This window comes from Meriones unguiculatus, chromosome 7 (assembly GCF_030254825.1).
Source record: "Meriones unguiculatus strain TT.TT164.6M chromosome 7, Bangor_MerUng_6.1, whole genome shotgun sequence".
NCBI classification, from domain to species: Eukaryota; Metazoa; Chordata; class Mammalia; order Rodentia; family Muridae; genus Meriones; species Meriones unguiculatus.
Window position 1 is genome coordinate 18,905,170 of NC_083355.1, and position 11,101 is coordinate 18,916,270.

The 11,101-nt window shown below is 49.9% G+C and overlaps 1 pseudogene; it reads left to right on the forward strand.

The window, feature by feature from the left end:
* Positions 1 to 8,845: 8,845 nt before the first annotated feature.
* On the forward strand, positions 8,846 to 9,421 carry LOC110551910 (large ribosomal subunit protein eL19-like; annotated as a pseudogene).
* The last annotated feature ends 1,680 nt before the right edge of the window (positions 9,422 to 11,101 follow it).

The window sequence follows — 11,101 nt, forward strand, 5'->3', positions numbered from 1 at the left end:
TCTAATTAGGCCTTTTTTTTTTTTTTTTGTAGAAGATACACAGCTAAGGGCAAAAATAAATCTGAAACCCAGATTTTAATCCATATACTATGAAAGAGAGAGAGAGAAAGCAGGGGCCCACGAAGTTAAGTCATCCATGAAAGGGTCCTCAGTTAACAAGCAGCACTCTTGACGGTCTCTTTGGTCCTGGGGTCCAGGTACTCAGCACGCTCAGCACTGCACCATATTGCCTTCTTCAGGGAACATTTTTTTCCCCCACAGGGAGGGTTGACATTACCATCCTAAGCTGTTAGCTGAAGTTCTCCCAGAGTTCTGAACTCCCACTTCCCACTCCACCTCCTAGGATGTGTAGGCCCTGATGCTGGATGCCGTGGGGCGCTCATGAATTCCGTCCTTCTCCAAGCTGTCTCCCGCTAACGCTCTCTTCCCTGTGCCTCCATTCCTGCCTCCTCTGTCTAGCCCTGCTCCGATCCGGGCTGCGGCAAGTTAAGAACTGTATTTCTAGGGGCTGGCAAGATGGCTCAGCAGGTGAAAGGCACTTGCTGTCAAACCTGAGTTTGATCCCTAGAACCCACATATTAGAGAGGGAGAGAGAACCAAAGCCACAAAGTTGTCCTCTGACCATCACATGTATGTTACGGCATATGAACACACAGAAGGGAAGATAGGGACAAAGATGAGAGGGAGAAAGGGAGGGAAGGAGAGCGAGAAGGAGGAGGACACGCAGGTGCTAGAGATGGCTCAGCTTTAAGAGCATGTGTGCCTTTTGCGGAAGACTTCAGTACTGCTCACGGGAGCCATATCAAGGAGTTCACAACCCCCTGTAACTCCAGCTTCCGGGGGACCCGACACCCCTGGCCTCTGCGTTGGTGTTTTGCCTGCATGTATGTCTTTGTGAGGGTGTCCTATCCCCTGGATAGTGGAGTTACAGACAGACAGTTGTAAGCTGCCATGTGGGTGCGGGGATTTGAACGCAGGTCCACCGGACCTGGAGCAGCCAGGGCTCTTAACCTCCGAGCCCTCTCTCCAGCTCCACGTACACATCGTTTTAAGAACAAATCTTTTAGAAAGAAAGGAAGGAGGAAAGACTCCTCATGACAGGCTCTTTGGAAAAAGAATTATTACTTATATTTCTCTTCAGTGTTTTGAGACAGGGCCTCAGGCAGCCAAGGCTAGCCTTAAGCACGTGACCCTCCTGCCTGCTCCTCCTGAGTTCTGGGGTTATAGGCAGGCATCATGACTCCCAGGTTAGAAGAGTTATGGCTTCTCACCGGTCAAAGGGTTTGGGCCAAGCCACGTCTCCCCACTAGGCCCTAATTTCATATATGTAAAATTGAGGTCACCAAATTAAGCCATTTACCCTGGATCCCTCCAGATGATGGGTGGTGGAGCTGGACCTCAAATATTGGCCACTCTGGGTCCCAAGTCCCCGACTTTACCGCTACCCTATACTACCTCTTTTTAACTCGTAAAATGAAGTGGGCGGGGGCAGCAGTTAAAAATAATCCCTTAGCATTTTAATGGCACTTTTCTCATTCTGAAGCGCTGTTCACGTTCGTGCCTTATTTGATCTTCGTAAGAACCCTAAGGGTAGGTATTACGAACCGCGTTTACGGGGCAAGAACAGAGGCTTGTTAAGAGGGTCACGCGTCCCAAGGCACGCAGCCGGCAAAGGCGATCGGCTTTGCCAGCTGCTCCACCCAGGGCTGCGGGTTCCCGGAGTGTCATGCCATCCATCCCTTCTCAAAGTAACTCGGCTCTAGCTCCCGCAAGGCCCACTGCTCTTTAAAGAGGTCCTGGCGCTCCCTCAGCACTCCTCGCTGTCTCCCAGGAGCGAGCATTTGCCAGCCAGCAGCAACAGGGGGTGCTATGGACTAACTAGTCCGGAGCTTCAGGATCCCCGTTGAAGGACACAGCACAGTCCTCGCTCTTTCCTGTTTTATCTGTGTTTTGGGGTTGATGAGTACCACTTGCACGTAGCGCTCACTCGCAAAGGTACCGATGAGCATACAGTGCGCATGCTCCCCAGCTTCCCAGCTCGTTGAACTCTAGAAATAGTGAATGCGCCGATAAGCAAATGTATATATATTTTTTTTCACCCAGATGGTGGCATACGAACACCCACACATTATCTTTTATCTTCCATACAAATTATACGATACAATAACTACTATTCTTACTCCAGATATTTCAAGATTATTATTATTTTTTTATGGTTGTTTTGTCTTGGCGACAGGGTTTCTCTGTGTAGCCCTGGCTGTCCTGGAACTTGGTCTGTAGACCAGGCTGGCCTCGAGCTCACAGATTCAACTACCTCTGCCTCCCGGAGTGCTGGGATTAAAGACGCCATCACCACCTCCTGGCCCTGTGCTTTTGTTTTCGTTAGTGAGACAGGGTCTCCTGTAGCCCAGGCTGTCCTCAGACTCACTGTGTGCTTGAGGATGACTTTGCAATTCTAGCTGAGTGGTGGTGGTGCACACCTGTGATCCCAGCACTCGGGAGGCAGAGGCAGGTGGATCTCCGTGAGTTCGAGGCCAGCCTGGTCTACAGAGTGAGTTCAAGGACAGCCAGGGCTACACAGAAGAAACCCTCACACGGCCCCAAACGGTGAGGATGTTTCTTATACCCTCAACCAGCAGAAAGACTTATCAAGATGGTTTCTGAGCTTTGCTTGTCCCATTGGTGGGAATACGGCTTCTCACTGATAGTCATCAGTTGCCTCTGGAAATGAGTGCTCCCTGGCCTCTGAAATTCATACATACATGATAGTTAGCAGGTACCTTTGCGTGCCAGGCTATGCTGTGGCTTCGTCTCTCCTGCTAGCCCTAGCTCAACCTCAACTTTCTTTTAAACCTCTCTCTCCTCCCTCTCCTTATCTATCTATCTATCTATCTATCTATCTCTACCTATGTATCATCTATCCTCTGGGCTGAGGGGAGGTACATACCATGATCTGTGTGTGAAGGTAAAAGGTCAACTTTCAGGACTCAGGCCTCACCCTTCACTAGGTGGGTCCCAGGGATTGAACTCAGGTCCTCAGGGTTGGCTGCAAACAGCTTTACCCACTCTCCCATCTTGCTGGCCCCTTCCTAGCCCAACTTTCATTTTGTCTCTTGCCTAATGTGTATCACTTTCATTGCTTGACCATCTTTGCCAGGTCAAGCAGGGGTGACTTTGCTTGACCTTGCCTTAGAGGGTTAAGTTGTAGGAAAATGTGGTGATTTGTGTGTGTGTCTGGTCTCTTCCTATTTCTCCAGATTAATCCCTGTAACCCAACTAACAGAGCCCCGAGGTGTGTTGGGTGGTTAGGCTCGGTCCTGAGCCCCACAGCCCAAGCGTCTCCACACCCCAACCTGTGTGAGATGTTTGGAAGGTAGACATATTGCAAATACTGTGACCTCACCTGTGGTCAAGAGACTGTCTGGCCAGGCCATGGTGGCACACGCTTTTAATCCCCGCACTTGGGAAGCAGAGGCACGTGGATCTTTGTGAGTTCGAGGACAGCCAGGGCTACACAGAGGCGCCCTTTCTTCTGGAAAAAGAGAGAGGCAGAGAGACTGTTTGCTTCGTAAGACTGGCTGATTGGAGTCTCATCCCTGGACACTCAGGAGCCAGCTAAATGTAAAATGCGTACGGGGCTTGTAGCACAGGCCTAGACTACCAGTTATTTGGGCGGCTGAGACAAGCGGATCATAAGTTGTGGGCCTGTCTGGCGAACGTAGACTCTGTCCTTGAAAAGAAAATGGCGGCGGACAGGACACTCAGTGGCAGAGTATTTCCCTAGTGTGCACAGCACCCTAGGTTCTGCCCAAAAGACAAAGACCGTGGAACCGAAAATGTGCTTGCTGCATTTTGATGGGTTGGTAGGTTGGGGGATTTAGTCTTGATTCATCGGGGACAGGACCTCGCTATGCCGCCTGGGCTCTCCTGAAATTCACTGTGTGCTCACTACGCAGACCATGCTAGTCTTGAGCTCACAGAGGCGGCCTGCTGCCACCCCCCGAGCTCTAAGATTAAGAGCGTGTGACGCCGTGACCCTCTACGTCCAGATATAGCTGTGTGTGAGCATGGCTGCAGAAGCCAGGGGTTGAAGGTCGCCCTTGACCACACACCCCGCCTAATACATTGAGGCAGATGTATTGACACATTTTCAAACAATTTAAATGTACAAATCTATTATACACTTGCAAACACACATAAGATAAAATAAATCTAAAAGAAAAACATTTAAAGATATATTTATCTCTATGTGCATTGGTGTTTTGCCTCTTTGCATGCGTGTCCATGTGAGGACGCCAGATCCCCTGGAACTGGACTTAGAGACAGTTGTGGACCACCATGTGGGTGCTGGGAATTGAACCCAGGACCTCTAGGAAAAGCAGCCGGTGCTCTTAACCTCTGAGCCATCTCTCCAGCCTCTAAAATAAAAACTCTGAAGCTTATTTGAAGAAAAAGGTTGGAATCCCAGTTCCCTTCTCCATGTGTAAGACCTGAACCATTTCCCTCTTTCTTTGTGGCCCAGAACACTTCACCCAGACCAAAGTAGGAATCAACATAAAAACATTTCTCTTTGTTTACTTACTTATTTATTTAGAGAGCATCTTTTGTAGCCCAGGCTACCCACACTTACGGAGGAACTGAGGATGACCCTGTACTTATCATCCTCTGAACTCTACCTCCTGAAGGCTGGGGATAAGGGCGTGTGCCACCATGCCTGGGCCATTTAGTCCTGAGGGTTGAACACAGAGCTTTGTGAAGGCCAGGCAAGCCTTCAGACGGAGCCACATTCCTGGTCCCCACACTGGACTTTCAAGTGGGTTTCCTTCTGCCTTCCAGCTTCTGGGAATCCATCCCCTTCCGCACTAGCTTAGCTAAGCAGGGCCCCTGTTCATACTGCTCATGCTGCCCCACCCCCACCCCACCCCCGGCCGGGCCACCTTCTCCTCCTAAGGCACAATTCTAATCCTGTCGTCTGCGGAGGTTTCCCCGAGGCCCGCTAAATGAAGTGTAAATTCTTTGGTTTGGAACTTAAGGGCCTTGTGATATGGCTCCTGTCTACTTTCCGGGTCCTTTTTCCACTACCTCATACTCTAATCACACTGGGTTGGTTCCCGAGTCTCCCGGACCCTCCACCTGTGCTTCGCCTGCTCCAAGTTGCCTCATCCTCTGCGCTCGCTCTCTCCTCTATGGTGCTCTTCCCATCAGGCCCTTGTTTGAAAAGGGGCGGTAACACGTGTTTAGTTTGGTGATTTGGGTTTTATGAGGCAGGACCTTATCCAGCCCTGATCTCCTCCGTCCTCCCAGGTGTCGAGAGGAAAAAAGATTTATTTATTTTATTATGTATATAGTCTTCTGCCTACATGTACGATTGCATGCCAGAGATGGCTCAGAGGTCAAGAGTCCTGGCTGCTCTTACAGAGGTCCTGAGTTCAATTCCCAGCAACCACATGGTGGCTCACAACCATCTATAATGTATATATATTTTTAATTGCCTGTGTGTTCACATGTGCTCACACATCAGTGCAGATTCCTGCAAAGGACAGAGCCGTCAAATTCCCCCAGAGCTGAAAGCAGCATGATATGGGTTCTGGGAACAGAACTCCTGGCATCTGGAAGAACAGCAAATGAAAGCACTCAGCTACTGCTGAGCTATTTCTCCAGCCCTCAAGATTTTTTTTTTAATATTTTCTTTTTTTTTATTATATTTTTATTTTATGTGTGTTGCCCGCACCACATGGGTGTAGTGCCTGCAGAGGCCAGAAGAGGGCATCAGATCACCCTTCACTAGAGCTATAGATGGTCGTGGGCTGCCCAGCAGATACTGGCAACTCAGCTTGGAGCCTCTGGGAGAGTGGCCAGCGCTCTTAACTAGGGAGCCATCTCTCCAGCTTTGACTTTTGATTTTTAATTATGTCCTCGCTTGTGTGTCTGTGTGGGGGCTGTGTGCAGAGCAGGCTGGGCAGCCTTTATAGCGTTGGGATTACAGACCCATGCCACTGTACCTGAGCTTTACAGAGGAACTAGGAATCGGAAATCGGGTCCTCGTAGTTGCCTGGCGAGCACTTTTCTCATTGAGCTCTCTCTGGGCTCTGTTTGTGGTTTTGTCTGTTTTTGTTTGTTTGAGACAGGCTCTCACTGTGCAGTCTGGCTGGCCTAGAGCTCACTATGTCCATCAGGCTGGCCTTAAACTCGAAGAGTTCTGCCTGCTTCTGTCTCCCAAGTGCAGCAATTAAAGGCTATAAAAGGGCCAGCATACCTGGCTATTTTTAATATTTTTAATGAGCTTTACGTGTCTATGTGTGGGTTTGTGTGAGTGAGGCCAGGGGTGTCATATCTCCCTGGAGCTGGAAGGACAAGCTTTGAGCTGAGGATGCTGGGAATGCAACTCTGGTCCTCTGGAAGAATATATCCTAATCGTAACCCCTGAACCACCTTTTTCAGCTCTACACATCTTTAAATTTTAAGACCAGCAGCTTGTCAGGCCTTAGTAACACAGGCCTTTTATCCCAGCACTCAGGAGGCAGAGGCAGGCAGATCTCTGAGTTTGAGGCCAGCCTGATCTACAGAGTGAGTTCTAGGACCCTGTCTCAAAAAAAAAAAAAAAAAAAAGACAGCATCTTACTGAATTGCTGAGGATGGTCTTGAACTTCCTATCTTCCTGTCTCAACCTCCCAGCTAGCAGCTGGGAGCACAGGCATGTGTCACCAAGCCTGATTTATTATTATTATTATTATTATTATTTTCTGTGTGATGCTAAGGATGGAACTGAAGGTCTCATCCATAGTAGGCAACTGCTCTGCCTCTAAGCCACGCCCCCAGCGTCTTTCCCCTGTGAGAAAGTGGAACTGTTTGTTGTCTTGTCACTTCCACTGCTATGGCCACCACCGTGGCTTCAGACCGTGGGGAAGTCAGGAGCCAGTGTGACTCTGAGCCCTACCCGCCACCCCCAGCCCTGCAAACGCCCCCCCCCCCCCGAGCAAATCTGCCTAAGCATGAAGACAACCCCCGAATGCGTGAGGGAAGGCACCACACACCTATGTCCGGCCACTGGGAGGAAGAGCATTTGTTTCCTTGAAGGGTTTGAAATACACGCACTGGAGAAAGAAATGGAAAGTTGCCCGTCGTCCCCCCCCCCAGGGCTCTGGTGTCCTCAGACTGAACAGATGACACTTCTCCGCAACAGACCCGCTGGTATGATGGATGCTGGCATGATGGATGGTGGGTGATGTGTTTGCTGACAAAAGCTGCAAGAGGAGGAGAAGGAGGAAGAAGAAGAAGAAGCAGCGCCGGTCCCTTTCCAGCACGTCCTCCCCGCACATCTGCAGCAGGAAGAGTCAGGAGACCTGCTTCTCCCTCCAACAGATGATCTTGTCCAGGCTCCCTAACCTCCCTTACCTAAAAATAGAGATAGCTGCACCTTCTCCGCCCTCTGCATCAACATCAAAAGAGAAAATGTACACAAGAGTGCCTTGCAAATTATATTATTTATATCTCTGCCTTGCCGTGGGGTGGGCTTACAGAGAGTTAAAAGGTATGTAAGATGCAAAAAATAGCATGAATTTAAAACGGGCACTTAAAAAGCCGGGAGCTAGGACATATGAGCCAGAGGCAAAGGCAGATGCTTCACACTGGATTTCCAGGGTGATGGTCTGCTGGAAAGTACACTCTGAAACGGAGGCGAAGGTCACGTGAGGTGACGGCGTCTCGGAGTCTCTGGAATGGAGACTGAGGGCTCTCGGGAAAGCTGGCGAATTCGGAATACACTGCGGATCTGAGATCAGGCACTGACTCCAGGCCCACCCTCTGTCCCGTCCCGGATGTTCCTTCTTTAGTCCAAACCCAGATGTGTTCAAACCCGGGGCAGCCAAGGCCTTCTCATCATTTCATCCGTCTCCAATTCATCCTACACAGCAATACGACTTCCCTTTGGGGTCCAACTTGCCCATCTTCTACTCAGACAATCTGAGTAACAATGGCAGACAGCTCTAGGCCCCGGGGCGTCGCGCAGTTGGTGGAGTGCTTGCCTAGCATGCTCACAGCTCTGGGATGGATCCCCAGCACAGAGTAAATGGGGTGGGGGTGGGGGGGCCCACACACTGTAATCTCAGCATTTGGGAGGTGAAGGCAGGAGGATCGGAAATTCAAGCTTATCCTCAGCTTCACAATGTGCTTGACAACCACCTAGCTTATATGAGACCCTGTCTCAATGCAACAACACCAAAAAAATGAGTTTTATGTTTATACACGTGTGTGTGTGAGAGAGAAATGTCATAAAATTAATTGTTTCATTTATTTGTGAGATGGGTCTTCATGTTTTCCAAGGTGGCCTGGACCTCTTGATTTCAAATTATATTCTTGCCTCAGCCTTTTTAGTAGCTGGAACTATAGGAAGGTAGCTCCATCTTCAAAACAAACAAACCAAACCTTTAGGGCCAGGCAGCCTTTAATCCCAGAACTCAGGAAGCAGGGGCAGGTCTCCGTGAGTTCGAGGCCAGCCTGATGGACAGAGTGAAATCCAGGACAGCCAGGGCACGGAAAAACCTTGTCTCTAAAACAACAACAAAACAAACAAAAACAACTTTTTTAAATGCTTATATTTATGTGCACATGTGTGAGTTAAGTGTACCACATTCATGGAGGTCCCCTCAGGGGCCAGAAAGCATCAGATCCCCCCTGGAACTAGAGTTAGTTGTGAGCCTCTTAAACGTGGGTGCTGGGAACCGAACCTAAGTCCTCTGCAAAAACAATGAGCACACCTAACCTCTGAGTCATCTCTCCAGCCCCAGCTCATCCTTTTAAAATGTACATGTCGAAGCCCTTTCCTTTTGCTGCTGTGTCTGCTGTCATGAGTGTGTGCAGGCTACAGAAGAGGCCTGCCTCTATTGGCCTCCGCTGCAGCAAAAAGAAGGTCTGACTGGACCCCAGTGAATCCAACAAGATCGCCAATGCCAACTCAGGAAGCAAATCAGGAAGCTGAGCAAAGATGGGCTGATTATCCGGAAGCCTGTGACAGTCCATTCCCGGGCTCGAAAAACAGCTTGGCTCGACCAGGCAGCTGGGCATAGGGAAGCAGAAGGGTATACAGCCAATGCTCAGAGGCCGGAGTAGGTGGCAGCCTGGATGAGGAGGGTGAGGCTCCCACGGCGCTTCTCAGAAGACACCGAGAATCTAAGACTGACTGCCGTGTGTGTCACAGCCTGTACCTGAAGGTCAAAGGGAATGTGTTCAAAACCCAGCAGATTCTCATGAAGCACACCCACAAGCCAAAGGCAGAGAAGGCCCGTGAGAAGCTCCTGGCTGACCAGGCTGAGGCTCACAGGTCTAAGACCAAGGAAGCTCCGAAGCACAGGTAGGAGGCCTCCAGGCCAAGAAGGAAGAGATCGTTAATATTCTGCCCAAGGAGGAAGACGCCAAGAAATGAAGCTCCCCTCGTGTCTGTGGCTTGGCTGTGGCCTCGAGTGGATCAGTCATTAAAATAAAGCAAAAATTAGTAATAAATTTTTAAAATTACATGTCAGTGTTTTGTTTTATGTTTTTGTCTTTCTTTCTCTTTTCTTTTTTTTTTTTTTTTGAGACAAGGGTTTCTCTGTGTAGCTGTGGCTGTCCTGGACTCGATTTGTAGACCAGACTGGCCTTGAACTTACAGCAACCCTCCCTCCTGCCTCTGCCTCCCCGAGTGCTGGGATTGAAGGCACCACCTCGCCCCGCCATGTCAGTGTTTTCTAAGAGTATATGAACAATCCTGTGGGCGCCACCCCGGGCCGTTCTTTGCCGCACAGACTCAGCTTTCTGTCCTTGGCTGTTCTCCTGCCCTCACGCCTAATCTTCCGAGTGTTCTGAACCTACGTTTTAGAATGATTGCCTCATGTGTCAGCATTTTCCACCTCTGCTCTCTCTCTTTGCCGGTGTCCCCTCCCCGCCTTAGATCAACCCATACTGAAAGTAAGGATGATCTAAGACCGTGAGGCCTCCATGGACTGCAAGGTCGAGGGGCGCCCTATGGGAATCCAGGCCGCGTGAGGCTGTGGGCAAGACCAGCCCTGGGAGAGGCGCACTTGACTGATAACATTGTTAGACTGTGACTCATGCCTGTGGCAGTCTGGAAGCTCGGAGCCTTCAAAGGACTGCGCATGGCCCTCTGCAGCCCGGCTGGCAAGCGGGGAGTTCAGACCTCCTAATTCCTGAGGCAGATTGTTTCGTGTCTCTTAACCCCATATCGAGAGCCCCAAAAGTGAACAGTGTGTGTGTGTGTGTGTGTGTGTGTGTTGGGGTTGGGTGTGGTATTCCTCCAGAATCTCAGTACTCAGGAGGCTGATGCAGGGGAATTAAGGCCTCAAGGCAGCCTAGACTATGAAGTCTTAGATAGATAGATAGATAGATAGATAGATAGATAGATAGATAGATGGATGGATAGATACATAGATAGACAGATAATGTGTGTGTTGGGAGCCTGAAAGGAGAAAGAACCCTGTCCTCTTATGGGAGAAGAGGAAGCCATTCTCACCTAACTAGAGATTTAATACCTGAGACTCTTCTCACTGTGGGGACCCCAAGGGCAGGTTATGGAGTTAGAATCCGACAAGACTCCCTAAGGGTCACACAGGTATGCTCTCCTCACATGCTTGAGCCAGGACCCAGATGGAGCTGTTGAGAAGGTGGCCCAGAACTCCCTCTGTGAGGGGAGACAGAGCTCAGTCTTTAGGAGCTCCCCCTCCGGTGGAGAAATTTAAGCGACAACAACAAGGAAGTCTTTGACAAAGCAGTATTGTTTCCAGTCACCAGTCCTCCGCTGCAGAGTGAGTGGTTCTGTGGCAGGACTCTCCAGAAGCTTGCTTCGAGCGGCTCTGACTCACAGAGAGGCCCAGGGTGTTCCCAAGACTCCTTTCTAGGGCTGGGGTGTCACTTAGTAATAGGACGAGTGCCTAGCAATCCGAGGCCCTGAATTCCACTTTATCTCTAGGGCAAGATAGCATGGCAGGCATATGGGTCACATACAAAGCCAAAAGTCCATGCTGGGCTGAACTAGGAGACGCTGCCTCTGGGTTAGATGACCTTAGGAATGAGAAAGACCTCACCCCAAACCCAGTGTCCTGTCACCCCC